Source organism: Mobula birostris, chromosome 6, assembly GCF_030028105.1.
Source record: "Mobula birostris isolate sMobBir1 chromosome 6, sMobBir1.hap1, whole genome shotgun sequence".
In the NCBI taxonomy this organism is placed as follows: domain Eukaryota; kingdom Metazoa; phylum Chordata; class Chondrichthyes; order Myliobatiformes; family Myliobatidae; genus Mobula; species Mobula birostris.
This window is the reverse complement of record NC_092375.1, coordinates 153,846,025-153,858,033: the sequence shown is the minus strand read 5'-3', so window position 1 is coordinate 153,858,033 and position 12,009 is coordinate 153,846,025.

Here is a 12,009-nt window from a genome sequence, read left to right as displayed (position 1 = left end):
GTCTTGTGATGGTAGGGTGATGTAATTTTCCTGCCAGTGTGAGGTCATGTGATGACATGTTCTCAATAGGTATATAACAGGAAACCCCCCGTAGTTACGCAGTTGATTCATTGCTTAATTCATCAGTTACTCTGTTATGCTACGTATTTGTCTCATGACGCAATTTTGTTTTAAAGTGGGGTTTTACTTTCTATTGTAAGTCTAGTATTGGAGAGTGAAGACCTTACTAAAGTACAGGAACTTGAAGGATTGAGTAAAGTTGGTGTCGTTCAGCAGTTTCATAAAGGATTGACCTTATTGAATCTTCATTCAGAAATAGTGGCCTGCATCTGAGATAACCCCTGTAAGAACAGGAAGGTTTGTGCAGTGTTTATTTGCCAGGGAAAAGGTCAGTCCTTTAAGCTGTTTTATTTCCTTTGTCATGAATCCTTTGGATGGGATCAGCAGCAATGTCACGTCTTTGAAGAAATCTGTTTCCAGAGAAGTCTCTCCTTATTGACTGTGTAAATCACTTGGACTTTCGAATTTACCATTAATACAATGTTCGAATTTACCACTTTAAGACTGTATTCGAATTTACCACGTTAATAACTGTTCCAGAGTTGCCGTATAGCAGTTAACTTCTGGTTAAGTTAGTCATTAGAATACTTATTGCTATTCTTGAGCAGGGTTTGATAAATGTTTGTTTGTTTATGAAACCTGACACAATTATATATTCATATATTCTGGTCACGTGATATTAGTAACTGCCTAACAAAAAAGGCAATTAAGAGCCAATCATATTGGTGAGTGTGGAGTCACATGTAAGCCTGACTGGGGAACGATAGTACATTTCTTTCCCTGAAGAACAGGAGTGAACTGAATGGGATTTTATGAAGATCTCACATTTTCATGGTTATCATTACTCATTCAAGCTTTCTTTGAAATTGCAGAATCATGTACAGTGCCTATAAAAAGCATTCATCGCCCTTGGAAGATTTCATGTTATATTGTTTTACAACATTGAATCACAGTGGATTTAACTTGTCATTTTTTGACACTGATCAACAGAAAAAGGTTCTTTTGCATCAAAGTGAAAACAAATCTCTATAAAGTGCTCCTTTAATTACAAATATAAATTACAAAATAATAGATTGCATAAGTGTTCACCCACTTCAAGTCAGTATTTAGTAGATGTACTTTTGGCAGCAATTACAGCCTTGTGTCTGGGTGGATAGGTCTCTATCAGCTGTGCACATCTGGACACAGCAATTTTTCCACATTCTTCTTTACAAAACTGCTCAGGCTCTGACAGATTACATGGGGATCATGAGTGAAGAGCCCTTTTCAAGTCCAGCCACAAATTCTCACTTGGCCACTCCGGGACATTAACTTTATTGTTTTTAGGCCATTCCTGTGTAACTTCGGCTTTATGCTTGGGGTTATTGCCTTGCTGGTAAACAAATCTTCTCCCAAGTCAGTTTTCCTGCAGATTGCATCAGGTTTTCCATAATTTCCCTGTATCTTGCTGCATTAATTTTACCTTCCACCTTCACAAGCCTTCCAGGGCCTGCTGCAGTGAAGGATCCCTGCAGTATAATGCAGCCACCACCATGCTTCATGCTAGGGATGGTGTGTTTTTGATAATGTGCAGCATTTGGCTTACACCAAACATAGTGTTTAGTCTGCTGGCTAAAAAGCTCAATTGTGGTTTCATCAGACCATAGAACCTTCTTCCGACTGACTTCAGAGTCTCCCACCTGCCTTCTGGCAAACTCTAGCTGAGATTTCACATGTATTTTCTTCAACAGTAGCTTTCACTTTGCCATTCTCCCATAAAGTTGTGACTGGTGAAGCACCTGGTCAGCAGTATTTGTATACTGTCTCTCCCATCTCAGCCTGAAGGTTGCAGCTCCTCCAGAGTTGTCATAGGTCTCCTGATGGCCTCCCTCATGAGTCAGTCAGTTTTTGAGGACAGCCTACTCTAGGCAGATTTATAGCTGTGCCATATTCCATCCATTACTTGATGATTGGCTTAATTGTACTTCAAGGGATATTCAGTGACTTGGGAATTATCTTGTATCCATGTCCTGACTTGTGCTTTTCAATAATATTTTTGTGGAGCTGCTTGGTGTGTTCTTTTGTCTTCATGGTATAGTTTTTTCCAGGATACTGACACACCAGCAGTTGGACTTTCCAGATTCCAGTGTATTTTTACTACAATCAATTGAAGCACCTTGACTGCACACAAGTCTTCAGAAAAAGATCTCCATTTAACTAGTTATGTGACTTCTAAAACCAATTGGCTACACCAGTGATGATTTGGTGTGTCATATTAACGGGGGTGAATACTTATGCAATCAATTTTTTTTTAGTTTTATGCTTGCAATTAATTTAGATTACTTTGTAGAGATAGGTTTTCACTTTGACACAAGAGTCTTTTTCTGTTCGTCACTGTCAATAGAAAAAAATATATCCACTGTGATTCAATGTTGTAAAACAATAAAACATGAAAACTTTTGGGGAGGGGTGAATACTTTTTATAGGCACTGCAACTTCTTATACATTCTCCAGCTCCCGTGGTCAGATTCAAACTCATGACTTTGGATCAATGATCCAGAATTTTGTCGCCAGCCCACTACTTCATTGCTGTTACATCACTGTGTCATGCGCTGTTTGAGATTTCTTAAAATCACACTGAGTTTTTCGGATCCATGTACACTTTAATACACAGAAGGTTCCAATGCAAGATCATTGACAAAGTGAGCCTCAAACTTGATTTGCATGTAGCATTTTGTCTTCCATGATGATGGCAGCCAAAAATGCTTGGGAATTCTATCTGTCAATGATCACAAATGTAATGGTGGTAGCAGCAGGCAAGGGGTAACTCACAAGGCTTTGGTACAGAAACAACAGTATCATGTGACACAAGTAGTATGAGTCAATGTTATAAATGGACCTGCAGCCAAGCAATGTTAATGAAAATGACGCCCGAAGAAAGGACAGGGAGGATCATGTAATCATAAACACTAGCAATAGATAAGATGCTGATACCAATGCAGCAATAGCACTGAGAGGACAGTTTTCTCATAAGAAGTCACAAAGGTGGAACCTGGCCAATATAACAACTGCTCTAGATGACAAAAAATGTACTTAGTATAGAGCTCCAAGCAGTCTTAGTGAGAGACAATAGTATTTTAAAGACAAAGACTTGATTGACACAAAATCCTTAGTGTACCTACATATTTCAGGGATGGATATTCATGGCAAGCATTTCAGTTATTCATCCTGAGTAAATAGTGCAATCAATCAGTCTCACGAAATATCCAGGAGATATTTTTAAGCTTTCAGGGCAGAGGTACTGCATGGAGTGACCAAAGATGTTTGCCAAACAATAATGAAGTATCTGGTTCTTTTGAACATGGATCTACTTTCAAAAGTTGGACGAATGCTTTCAGCACTGATTCATCAAAGTCACAACTAGAGCTGCTATTCTCCAAACATTGCACACATTCAGACATAAGAAGTACTGGATACATTGTAATATTTGTATGAAATCTGGTGCTGAAATTGCTGACTGCAAACAAACTCCTTTAAGAGCCAAGTGAAAAATAGAAGTTTGGGTCAATATAACTTATAGCATAAGAGAAAGTTGATAGTCATACCCAACACATTTTAAACAATAAGGTCATGCCCCAACAAGAGATAACATTAAGGTCAGACTGTTGACAATGATCAATACACTCTGTCAACTTCCTGGATCCTTTAAGCCCAATTAGAGGGATCCACTCATGCATCAGAGTTTATTTGAGAATTTTAAGTGATATGACAGTATTGAGCTTTCATTGATTTTCAACTATTACTTTGCTTTCAATGAGGCAACAGAGAAGTATGATGAATGTAAAAATGATGCCTTGAAAATGCAAATATTCTGAGGTTCCTCCAGCTGATGGCTGACCTTTGTTTAAATATCCTGTGACACGAAACTCAGCCACTGAGTTAACTCCAGAAAGTTATAAATGCATCATTGCTTTTGCATGTACAGCCTAATTTGAAAGTGACAAATAAAGCAAATGCTGATGACGCAATATGAAGAAAGGCAGCGTAGACAGAGTGAGAGAGTCAGAGTCACTAGAACTGTGAGTAATGACACCCTGGAGAAGCAGCCCCTCTGTAGTCTAAAAATGTACTTCATACACATTGAAAATAAGGTCAGAAACGTTCGATGCTGATCAGATATTCACAGCAAGAGGCGTATCTGAAGTCAATGAAATGGTTGATCATTTGTTATCTTAACAAATGCCAGTTGAAAATGTGCACTTTTAACAATGAAGAGAATCAAGAACATAGATCCCACATAAATAGAAGATGATGGTTTTGGTCATAATTTGTATTTTTCTGCATTGTGACAGAATCTTTGGTTGAAAGAAAAATCATTTCAATTAAGCCACAAGGAACATTGAATGCCTGATCTTAACCCAGCATGTACAGAAAGAATGAATATCAAAATGGTAGATGGGTAATTTCTGCTGGGTTCCTGATATGTTTGCTCCCTGCATTTTAACTATTACTCTTTTATTCCCATAGGGCGAAGGCAGGTGTATTTATACCCATGTCAAAAGTGTCAAAGTGTATATGAATATACAAATTTCCGTAATCAAAGACCCCCACCATATAACTCATGCTCTCTTCTCACTTCTGCCATTGGAAAGGTGGTACAGGAACCTCAGGATTCACCACCAGGTTCAGGAACAGTCATTACCCTTCAACCATCAGGCTCTTGAACCAGAGGGGATAACTTCACGCTATTTCACTTGCCTTATCATTGAACTGTTCCACAACCTATGGACTCATTTTCAAGGACTCTTCATCTCATGTTCTTGATATTTATTGCTTATCTGTTTACTATTATTTCTTCCTTTTGTACTTACTCCATTTGGTGTCTTTTGCATACAGCTTGAATGCCTAGGTTGATGCGATCTATCATTGATTCTATTATGAGACCATAAGACCATAAGATATAGGAACAGAATTAGGTCATCTGGCCCATCGGGTCTGCTTTGCTATTCAATCATAGCTGAACCCCAGTTCCCGGCCTTCTCCCAGTAACCTTTGATGTCATGTCTATTCAAGAACCTATCAATCTCTGCCTTAAATATATCCAATGACCTGGCCTGCACAGCTGCATATGGCAACAAATTCCACAAATTCACCACCCGTTGGCTACAGAACTTTCTCTGCATCTGTTTTGAAAGGGTGCCCCTCTATCCTGAGGCTATGCCCTCTTGTCCGAGATTCTCCCACCATGGGAAACATCCTTTCCATATTTACTGTCTAGGCCTTTCAACATTCAAAAGGTTTCAATGAGATCCCCGTTCATCCTTCTGAAGTCCAGTGAGTACAGACCCAGAGCCATCAAACATTCCTCATGTGATAACCCTTTCATTTCTCGAACCTTGTGAACCTCCTCTGGGCCCTCTCCAATGCCAGCACATCTTTTCTAAGATGAGGGGTCCAAAACAGGTTACAATACTCAAGATGAGACCTCATCAGTGCCTTATAAAGCCTCAGCATCACATCCTTGTTCTTGTAATTTATTATGATTATAATGCTATTATAGATTCGTTGAGTATGCCTGCAAGAAAAAAGAATCTCGGGGTTGTATATGGTGACATGTATGTACTTTGATAATAAATCTATCTTGACTTTGAGCTGTGTTGATGGCATGTTGACCTAGATATGATCTTAGCAGTCTGTAACAACAGACCTAGACATTGCTGGGTCTACCAGAGGAACATGGAGGTAGGCAGGATCTGGGTCAAAAGACCTCCAGCTAAACCTTTTAAATGTTTCTTTAAAGGGAAAAATAAGCATGTGAGGTGTGTGTTGGTACTTGTTGAGTCTTCTCAGCTAGAGTTTCCACCCCTAAACAAAGTAGCCATTACCTTCATATTCAGTCATATTACTTATCTTTTATGTGTCTTCCAGGAGTTGGTCGAGCCCAGCGATAATATCACAGTGCCCCCAGAGGACACGGTGATCTGCAGCAGCCAGTGGTAGAGGCAGAGATAGCAAGAGGAGGTCTGTTTTCGGAGAACGAGGAGCCTCCAGCCTTACTCAGCTGAATGGAAACATAAAATTGAATAACAACAGAGGGTACTGGCAGGCATTCCATCCATTTGGCATCTATGCAGTAAAATCAGAGAAACCCCATTCAATTGTGAGTGAAAAGCCATCTCGGGTTATAGCAATGTCTTCTTCCATGAATATAATGAATCAGTGGCATAGAGACTGAGCAGCTGTGGAGGAAAAAGTTGTAAGTCAATGTTCTGAGTTGACTTACACCTTTAGGACTGAGGGGAAGATTATCCATTTATAGCAATATAATTCCTCTTTCTTCACTGTACTGCTCTGGGCCAAACTGTGTGCAATAATCCGAAGTTTCAGTAACATCCCGTAACTCATCCTGTAATTTGAGAGGGAGAAGCATAAGTCACATATATCAGTATCACAATGGAAAAAAGGGAATTACAGAGGCATGAGAGAGGAGCTTGCCCAGGTAGATTGGAGGAGGATACTGGGGGGATTTTGGCTGAACAGAGATGGCTGAAGTTTCTGGGAATAGTTCACAAGGCGCAGGATAGATATGCCCACAGAAAAAGAAGTTCTCAAGTGGCAGGAGTAGGTAACCATGGCTGACAAGGGAAGTTAGGCACTGCATAAAAGCCAAGAAAAGGGCATACGAGGTAGCAAAAGTGAGTGGGAAATGGGATGATTGAGAGCTTTTAAAATCAACAAAAGGCAACTAAAAAAGCTTTAAGAATGGAATAGATGAAATATGAGGGCAAGCGAGCCAATGGTATAAAGTAGGATACTAAAAGTTTTATTAGTTATATAAAGAGTAAAAGGGATGTGAGAGTTGACATTAGACCATGGGAAAATGATGCTGGTGAGGTAGTGATGGGAGCAAAGAAATGGCAGATGAACTTAATGAGTATTCACTGTGGAAGCCACTAGCAGTGTGCCAGAGGTCCGTGAATGTCAGGGAGCGAGAGTGAGTGTCATTGCTATCACAAAAGAAAAAAGTGCGAGGCTAACTCAAAGGTTTTAAGGTGGTTAGCCTAGAACCTGGACCAGATGGACTACATCCTAGAGTTTTGAAAGAGGTTGCTGAAGAGAAACTGGATGCATCGGTCATGATCATTCAAGAATCACTTGATTCCAGATATCACTTCACTCTTTAAGAAGGGAGGAAGGCCAAAAAAAAGGAAATTATAGGCCAGTTAGCCTACCTTCAGTGGTAGGTAAAGTATTAGAGTCAATTATTAAGGATGAGCTTTCGAGATAAAATAAGTCAAAGACAGCATGGTTTCTCTAAAGGGAAATCTTGCCTGCCAAATCTGTTAGAGTTCTTTGGGGAAGTAACAAGCAGGGTGGACAAAGGAGAGACAGTAGATGTCATTTAACTTGGATCTTCAAAAGGCATTTGACAAGGTGCCACCCTTGAGGCTGCTTAACAAGGAAATGTCCTATAGTGTTACTGAAAAGATATCGGCATGGATAGAGGTATGGCTGATAGACATGAAGCAGTGAACAGAAATAAAGGGGGCCTTTTCTGGTTGGCTTCCAGTGACTGGTGGTGTTCTTCAGGGATCAGTATTGGGGCCACTACTTTTCACATTGTTTATCAGTGATTTGGATAATGGAATTGATGGCTTTGTGGCAGCGTTTGCGGATGATACAAAGGTAGGTGCAGGGGTAGGTAGTGCTGAGGAAGCAATGTGATTGTAGCAGGACTTAGACAAATTGGAAGAATGGACAAAAAAGTGGCCGATGGAATACAGTGTTGGGAAATGTATGATGATGCACTTTGGTAAAAGGAAAAATAGTGCAGATTGTTATCTAAATGGGGAGAAGGTTCAAACATCGGAGTTGCAGAGGGACTTAGGAGTCCTCATGAAAGACACCTGGAAGGTTAATTTACAGGTTGAGGCTGTGATAAAGAACAATGTTGGCATTAATTTCAAGAGGAAAAGATTATAAAAGCAAGAAGATAATGCTGAGGCTTTATAAGATACTAGTCAGGCCGCACTTGAAGTATTGTCAACAGTTTTACGTACCATATCTCAGAAAGGATGAGTTGTCATTGGAAAGAGTCCACAGGAGGTTCACATGGGTGGTTCTGGGAATGAAGGGGTTAACATATGAGGAGTGTTTGGCAGCTTTGGGCCTGTATGCATTGGAATTTAGAAGGCATGGGGACCTCATTGAAACCTACCGAATGTTGAAAGGACTAGATAGGGTGAATGTGAAGAGGATGCTTCCTCTGGTGAGGGCATCTAGAACTAGAGCCAAGGCACAAAATTACCTTTTAGAACAGAGGTAAGGAGAATTTTTTTTTATATGTAGCCAGAGAGTAGTGAATCTGTAGAATGCTCTGCCATAGTCCATGGGTAAACGAGGCTGATTGATAAGTTTGTGGCCTAAGGTAGAAGGAGATGTGTTATACAGCTCTCGTTACATGCACGTGCAGTTCAACTTTGAGTGAAACTGCAGGAAGTTTGAAGTTAATAACTCATCTCCTTCTTCATTAGGCCACAAACTTATCAATCACCAATGCTGTGGCCACCTTCTGGAGGTGCGAGACGCTGACTTCTACAAAGAAGGGATTCATATGCTCCATGACCGCTGGACTAAATGTGTAAATGTAGGAAAAATAAATGTGCTAAGTTTTCTAAAATTGACTCCCTTAGGCCACGATCTTATCAATCACCCCTCGTATTTAAGGCAGAAGTTTCCTGATCAGTCAGAGTACCAAAGGATATGTTGAGGAGGCGGGTGTATGGGGTTGCGTGGGATCTGGGATCAGCCGTGATGGAATGGCGGAGGAGACTCAATGGGCTGAAAGGCCTAATTCTGCTCCTATGTCTTAAGTCTTACTTTAGAACTCAATAAAGGCCAACTTTCCATATCCCTTCCTTACTATTGCAGCATATGTATGTTACCTTTGTGATTCATGTACAGGAATACATAAATCTCGCTCTCTCAGTGCCATCCATGTTCTGCTTTTCTGTTCTTCCTGCTGAAGTGGATAACCTTACATTTTCCACATAACATTAAATCTCCCCAGATTTCACATTAGACTTTCCCTTTGCTGAGAGTTTCCCACCTATCTTTGTATCATCACTACAGGGATTCCTAACCTTTTTTATGCCATGGACCCCTACTATTGACCAAAGTGTCCATAGACCCCAGGTTGGGCACCCCTGCATCAGTAAGATACTGATGGTTCTGCTACTGCAGGCATTGTCAATAGCATTTGGGAGACTTGAAATGCTTGAAATCTGGAGCACCCCTCAAAGGAGCTGAAGGAACTCAATAGGTCAAACAGCATCTATGGAGAGAATTTTCAGATCGACACCTTTCATCTGGACTCTCATGGCATTGTAAATGTAAATAGCATTGTTGTTGATCCGGTGGCCAATCTGGGACTGCATGTATAGGAGCCATTTTAATCTAATAGATCAGCATTTCAAATCAGACCCGACTGTACACCACTCCAAAATCTGTAAGCTACCGTCACAGCTCAGTACTGATAATTAGCTATTCAATGCAAACCACCTATTGCCATCTTTCCTTCATTTTACTCTGTACATATGTCTTCTCCTTTTCCTTTCCATAAAGCATAGGACCAGAACTATGCCATTCAGCCCATCAAATTTGCTCCCCTTGCACAAACTAGTACCAGGAAGCAACTTGAGAAACAATCAGATGCAAAGTCTAAGAAGAAAGCCGGCCTCACTTTTGCTGTAACTGAGCAGTTAACATATTGAAGTCGATAACCAGCCTCCCCCGAGGATATTGCTCACTTGCAGCCTAATGAAAGACAGGTTGGAATTTCTTCGCAAGGCATTGCCAATTTAACCACCCACCTGTTCTCAACCCACACGGGCCTGCATGCTAAAACCAGGCTATTGTTACAGTATTTCATTAAATGAGAAATAATGCTCAATTTAGCTGGTTCCTGATCTGTGAAATGCAACAAATGTGATTTTGCTACTTTACTTCCATAGCACTGAAACATACAGCAGGTTTTCAATAAATTTGGACTCCATTTTCCTTCAAAACCTTTTGCGCATTGATCTTACTTTTCACTTCCCTCTATCAAACACTTTTTTTGACTACTGTTGGCTTAAGGCATACAATGAAATCGTTTCATGACACAGGAGCACAAGACTGATGTTGTTACTCTGTCAATCTGGTTCCATGATGTCCTCTTCCCAGCACCCAGAGCCTGATAATGGTTTCAGTGAATCAAAACCATTTTATATCAGGATGGGAAGCAAGGAGAAAATCATTTTACTATTCCTTTCTCTCCATAAGGACATGAGTATGGTTCTCTTTAAAGGGAGTTGGTACAGACTTGATGGTGAGGTAACTTCCTTCTGTGGTGTATCATTCCTTTACTGTACATCTATGTACAGTTGCACGGTTCCGTCCAGCTGAACTCAAAACTATGAGAATCTGACTCAAAGTTGAATCAGAGAGTCATAGAGTCTTACAGCATAGAAATGGGTTCAAATTCTTGTTGACATCTACTCTAATCCTGCTTGCCCACATTAGGACTGCATCCTTCTCTGTCTTGCCCATGTCTGTCCAAATTACCTGTTAAACCTAGAAATTGTATCTTATTCCATGACCTCCTCTGGCAGCACTTTCTAAACATTTACCACTATCTGCGAAAAAAAAGCACACTCCTTAGATATCCTTTAAATGCCTTTCTCTCCATGTAAGCATATACCCTTTTGTTTTTAACATCCCTAACATGAGAAAAAAGGATTCTGACACCATACACTATCTATGCCTCTCCTAACCTTATATAATAATTCTGTTAGCTCTCCCTAAGCATCCTTCGCTCCAGAGAGAACAAGCTGAGACTATTCAATCTCTTACCATAACTATTTATGCAAGTAAAACAAGGTGAGGCATTTTATGATTAACAAAACCTATTGCACATGTTATTGAACTCCAAAACCTACACAACCAAAGTGCGCTAAAAATCCTTACATAACAACAGCATCACATCAGACAGGCCTCTTAAATTGAAACCCCAACTCAATGTTGGTAGTTGTAAATTGTGTATATTTTTCACAATTACATTATCCTACAATGTCCTCTGATCCAGGCCATGTCCTGATCACTCTCCCCAAAGCTCTCTCCAGCTTAATCACCTCCTTCCTAGAGGAGAGCAACCAGAACGGAATACAGTACTCGCTCTTCGAAACACTGACATACTGTAGTATCAATTGCATCTTTGTTTTCAGTCGGTTTCTGCTGGCAATAGTTTCTATTTCCAAATGCAATCAAATGGTCACTTATCGATAATACTTTTGGAATTTAAAAGCTCAGCTAATAGATACAGTTCAATATAACGTACAACAGAAACATTTCAAACCTGAGCCAAATCCTAGAAAGTAAAAAAATTCTCTACGCGCTTCATCTAATTTAGTCCAAAACCATGCTGACAGATTTTAAGTAACTGTATCACGTCTGACTAAATACATTAGAAGCTGCTTTGTTAGTGCATTAGTATATTATTGTACTGCCATATCTCCACTATATGGCAAATTTGTTCAGTGTTAAGCTCTTGCAAACATGACTGAAAATCCACTACACAATTATGCTTTGAGCATTTCAGACTCCTTGAGCAGCTGATATGCCAGTTGACCTAGTGTAAAGGTCCAAAGGATCAAGGCCCACCTATTGCTGGGCACATTTTTCTTTTATGTCCCCATCTCCAGCAACCCTGCTGAACTTGCATCAATCAATTCAGGCATAGCTTTAGCTCTTGCATGCTCTGTGTTCCTTCTTAGGCAGTGAATTGAGAAAAGGACCAGTTTAGGAAATTAGAAACATAGAAAACCTACAGTACAATACAGGCCTTTCAGCCCACAAAGCTGTGCCATACATGTCCTTACCTTAGAACTACCTAGACTTTACCTATAGCCCTCTATTTTTCTAAGCTCCATA